Genomic DNA, 6,065 nt, shown 5'->3' on the forward strand with positions numbered 1-6,065 from the left:
AGTATTACTTTACTGAGAGAGTAGTGGATGCATGGAATAGCCTTCCTGCAGAAGTGAAAGCTGCAAATACAGTGAAGGAGTTTAAGCATGCATGGGATAGGCATAAGGCTATCCTTCATATAAGATAGGGCCAGGGACTATTAATAGGATTCAGATATATTGGGCAGACTAGATGGGCCAAATGGTTCTTATCTGCCGACACAGCCTATGTTTCTATGTTTCTATGGGTGGCCGACAGTGCATCCAGCACGTTCACATTATCTCCCACCCAGTCTTCTGCAGAAAGCGCACAGATGGCGCATGAAAACCAAGCCCATCAGTCTGTCACATCACCCCCATGCATATCAGGGAAACTGTCTGAGCCTCAAGTTATGCAGCAGTCTCTTATGCTGTTTGAAGACTCTGCTGGCAGGGTTTCCCAAGGGCATCCACCTAGCCCTTCCCCAGGGGTGGAAGAGATAGAACGCACAACCACTTATGTTTCCTGATGATGAGGACATGGGAATACCACCTCAGCACGTCTCTGATGATGACGAAACACAGGTGCCAACTGCTGCGTCTTTCTGCAGTGTGCAGACTGAACAGGAGGTCAGGGATCAAGACTGGGTGGAAGACAATGCAGGGGACGATGAGGTCCTAGACCCCACATGGAATGAAGGTCGTGCCACTGACTTTCACAGTTCAGAGGAAGAGGCAGTGGTGAGACCGAGCCAACAGCGTAGCAAAAGAGGGAGCAGTGGGCAAAATCAGAACACCCGCCGCCAAGAGACTCTGCCTGCTACTGACCGCCGCCATCTGGGACCGAGCACCCCAAAGGCAGCTTCAAGGAGTTTCCTGGCATGGCACTTCTTCAAACAATGTGCTGACGACAAGACCCGAGTGGTTTGCATGCTGTGCCATCAGAGCCTGAAGCGAGGCATTAACGTTCTGAACCTTAGCACAACTTGCATGACCAGGCACTTGCATGCAAAGCATGAACTGCAGTGGAGTAAACACCTTAAAAACAAGGAAGTCACTCAGGCTCCCCCTGCTACCTCTTCTGCTGCTGCCGCCTCGGCCTCTTCTGCTGCTGCCGCCGCCTCGGCCTCTTCCTCCGCCTCTGGAGGGACGTTGGCACTTGCCGCCCAGCAAACATGGGATGTACCACCAACACCACCACCTGCGTCACCAAGCATCTCAACCATGTCACACGGCAGCGTTCAGCTCTCCATCTCACAAACATTTGAGAGAAAGCGTAAATTCCCACCTAGCCACCCTCGATCCCTGGCCCTGAATGCCAGCATTTCTAAACTACTGGCCTATGAAATGCTGTCATTTAGGCTGGTGGACACAGACAGCTTCAAACAGCTCATGTCGCTTGCTGTCCCACAGTATGTTGTTCCCAGCCGGCACTACTTCTCCAAGAGAGCCGTGCCTTCCCTGCACAACCAACTATCCGATAAAATCAAGTGTGCACTGCTCAACGCCATCTGTGGCAAGGTCCACCTAACCACAGATACGTGGACCAGTAAGCACGGCCAGGGACGCTATATCTCCCTAACTGCACTCTGGGTAAATGTAGTGGCGGCTGGGCCCCAGGCGAAGAGCTGTTTGGCGCACGTCCTTCCGCCGCCAAGGATCGCAGGGCAACATTCTTTGCCTCCTGTCTCCTCCTCCTCCTACTCAGCTTCCTCCTCCTCGTCTTCTACCTGCTCATCCAGTCAGCCACACACCTTCACCACCAACTTCAGCACAGCCCGGGGTAAACGTCAGCAGGCCGTTCTGAAACTCATATGTTTGGGGGACAGGCCCCACACCGCACAGGAGTTGTGGCGGGGTATAGAACAACAGACCGACGAGTGGTTGCTGCCGGTGAGCCTCAAGCCTGGCCTGGTGGTGTGCGATAATGGGCGAAATCTCGTTGCAGCTCTGGGACTAGCCGGTTGACGCACATCCCTTGCCTGGCGCATGTGCTGAAATGGTGGTGCAGAAGTTCATTCACAACTACCCCGACATGTCAGAGCTGCTGCATAAAGTGCGGGCCGTCTGTCCGCGCTTCCGGCGTTCACACCCTACCGCTGCTCGCCTGTCTGCGCTACAGCGTAACTTCGGCCTTCCCGCTCACCGCCTCATATGCGACGTGCCCACCAGGTGGAACTCCACCTTGCACATGCTGGACAGACTGTGCGAGCAGCAGCAGGCCATAGTGGAGTTTCAGCTGCAGCACGCACGGGTCAGTCGCACTGCGGATCAGCCCCACTTCACCACCAATGACTGGGCCTCCATGCGAGACCTGTGTGCCCTGTTGCGCTGTTTCGAGTACTCCACCAACATGGCCAGTGGCGATGACGCCGTTATCAGTGTTACAATACCACTTCTATGTCTCCTTGAGAAAACACTTAGGGCGATGATGGAAGAGGGTTAGCATGGCAGAGATGTGGAAAAGTTTTGTCACCACGCCACAGCTAACTGCACCACCACCTGATACGGAACATGTTAGCATGAGGCAACATTTCAATAACATTTCAATAACATGGTGGAACAGTACCTGTGCACACCCCTCCACGTACTGACTGATGGTTCGGCCCCATTCAACTTCTGGGTCTCCAAATTGTCCACGTGGCCAGAGCTAGCCTTTTATGCCTTGGAGGTGCTGGCCTGCCCGGCGGCCAGCGTTTTGTCTGAACGTGTATTCAGCACGGCAGGGGGCGTCATTACAGACAAACGCAGCCGCCTGGGCTACAGCCAATGTGGACAAGCTGACGTTCATAAAAATGAACCAGGCTGGATCCCACAGGAACTGTCCATCCCTTGTGCAGATTAGACATCAACTACCTGCCCTTAACATATATTATTGTACTCCAGGGCACTTCCTCATTCAATCCTATTTTATTTTCATTTTACCATTATATTGCGGGGCAACCAAAGTTGAATGAACTCTCCTCTGTCTGGGTGCCGGGGCCTAAATATGTGACAGTGGCATGTTCCAGTGGTGGGTGACGTGAAGCCTGATTCTCTGCTATGACATGAAGACTGATTCTCTGCTGATATGAAGCCAGATTCTCTGTTACGGGACTCTCTCCTCTGCCTGGGTGCCTGGGCCTAAATATGTGACAGTGGCCTGTTCCAGTGTGGGTGACGTGAAGCCTGATTCTCTGCTATGACATGAAGACTGATTCTCTGCTGACATGAAGCCAGATTCTCTGATACGGGACCTCTCTCCTCTGCCTGGGTGCCTGGGCCTAAAATGTGACAGTGGCTGTTCCAGTGGTGGGTGACGTGAAGCCTGATTCTCTGCTATGACATGAAGACTGATTCTCTGCTGATATGAAGCCAGATTCTCTGTTACGGGACCTCTCTCCTCTGCCTGGGTGCCTGGGCCTAAATATGTGACAGTGGCCTGTTTCCAGTGGTGGGTGACGTGAAGCCTGATTCTCTGCTATGACATGAAGACTGATTCTCTGCTGACATGAAGCCAGATTCTCTGCTATGGCATGAAGAGACTGATTCTCTGCTGACGTGAAGCAGATTCTCTGCTATGGGACCTCTGTCCAATTGCTATTGGTTAATTTTTTTTTTTTTTTAATCATTTCCCTATCCACATTTGTTTGCAGGGGATTTACTACATGTTGCTGCCTTTTGCAGCCCTCTAGCTCTTTCCTGGGCTGTTTTACAGCCTTTTTAGTGCCGAAAAGTTTGGGTCCCCATTGACTTCAATGGGGTTCGGGTTCAGGACGAAGTTCGGGTCGGGTTCGGATCCTGAACCCGAACATTTCCGGGAAGTTCGGCCGAACTTCTCGAACCCGAACATCCAGGTGTTCGCTCAACTCTAATGAAAAAGTTAAGCTGATTTCTTTGTATATTGAGTCAACTACAGTACCATTTTCAAGATCTTGCTATTGTCTGTCAATGTAAACATTTTTACATTTGAAAGATGAAAAACTGTCCTGATTATTTAGATCATTTTGAAATGGTGCACATCACAGAAGTATCAGAGATCAAGAGAAACCTGTACCAAATATTCTTCAAATACTGTATAGCAAGGTATTTTAGTGGTTGTTTCCCTTTTAATTTCTTGTAATGTAGTTGGTTAGTGGATCCAGGTTCCTTGCTGCATTCTTGAAGTCTGATGTAACTGTACATGCATACTGCACACTGAACACCTTTAGGAGAGGCTGGGAGGGACCAGGAGGCTTGAAAACATCTTTAACAAAGAGTTTAGCTCTGTTCAGGATATCATCAGTGTAAGGCCTCTTGCACACAACCATATGGCTTTTTTCAGTATTTTGCAGTCCACAAAAAACAGATCCGCAAAAAACACGGATGACGTCCGTGTGCATTCCGTTTTTTACGGAACAGCTGGCCCCTGATAGAACAGTACTATCCTTGTCCGTTATGCAGACAATAATAGGACATGTTCTATCTTTGAACGAAAAAAAATACAGAAACAGAATGTATACGGAGTACATTCTGTTTTTTTTGCGGACCCATTGAAATGAATGCTTCTGTATACGGACCGTTTACAGAACGCAAAAAACGTGTCTTGCTACCACTACCTCTCTTTCTATTACATGGGCGTCGGCCAGATGGGAGTCAATCGGGAGCTTGCTCATTTGTTCACAACTTTGGTGACTGTTACTTACTTTACTCTGTATGTTATCTTTTGTATTTATCTTTTACTATAGTTTAGTAAACTCTTTATGAACCTAAGTTGTGTTAAGTCCATATTTCTCTAAATCTCAGAATTCATGATAATGCAAATACTCTTGTGAAAACTCCTCTAAAAACTCCAAATGAGAAATCTTCCACCAAAAATATGTTTTCAGTTAGTAATCTGCTACTAATCTGCTGCTGATTTTGCTGTGTGAATTTAGGACTGAACTGCAACAAGGCCAGCATTCTCTTCAAACAGCTATCAGCAGGGGTGTCCCGGGAGTTGGACCCCACCAATGATCAGATATTGATGACCTATCCTTAGAATAAGTCCTCAGAATAGTAATCTGCTACTAATCTTCTGCTGATTTTTCTGTGTGAACTTAGGACTTAACTACAACAAGACCAGCATTCTCTTTAAACATCTATCAGCAGGGGTGTCCTGGGAGTTAGTATCAGTCATTAGTATCAGAATTCTGGAAAACTCCTTTAACCACCTCCCGTCCGCACATTGACTATAAACGTCCGGGAGGTGGTTCTCTATCTCTGAATGGACGTTTCTGAACGTCCATTCAGAGATCGCAGCTGCACACTAATAGTGCAGCTGCAGATCGGGTTGCCCGCTGTCAGTGACAGCAGTGCAACCCTTAGAGAAGGCAGGGACAGTTCCCAGGTGTCCCTGCCTTTTAGATCGCTGTATACAGAGCGCTCACCGAGCACTGTGTATACAGAGCAGGAAGCGCTATGCGCTTCCTGATCCGGCCCGGTTGTCATATGACCGTCGGGGCCGGGAGAGTGCAGGAGCTGTCAGGTCCTTCACAGACCTCGCCATGTCTGTAACCATCTGCTCTATAAAAATGTCACATGACCTAACCCCTCAGGTGAATGCTATAAAAATAAATAAATAAAAACTGTGCTAAAACAACCAATTTTTTGGTCACCTTGCCCCATAAAGTGTTATAATGAGTGATCAAAAAATCATATGTACCCAAAAATAGTACCAATAAAACTGGAACCTTATCCCCTAGTTTCCAAAATGGGGTCACTTTTTGGGAGTTTCTACTGTAAGGGTGCATCAGGAGGGCTTCAAATGGGACATGGCATCTAAAAACCAGTTCAGCAAAATCTGCCTTCCAAAAACCATGTGGCGCTCCTTTTCTTCTGCGCCCTGCCGTGTGCCCATACAGCAGTTTATGACCACATGTGGGGTGTTTCTGTAAACCGCAGAATCTAGATAATAAATATAAAATTTTGTTTGGCTGTTAACCCTCGATGTGTTAAAGAAAAAATTGGATTAAAATGGAAAATCTGCCAAAAGAGTAAAAGTTTAAAATTTGATCTTCTTTTTTCTTTTAATTATTGTGCAACACCTAAAGGGTTAACAAAGTTAGTAAAATCAGTTTTAAGTAACTTGAGGGGTGTAGTTTCTACAA

Source organism: Bufo bufo, chromosome 4 (genome assembly GCF_905171765.1).
Source record: "Bufo bufo chromosome 4, aBufBuf1.1, whole genome shotgun sequence".
NCBI lineage: Eukaryota > Metazoa > Chordata > Amphibia > Anura > Bufonidae > Bufo > Bufo bufo.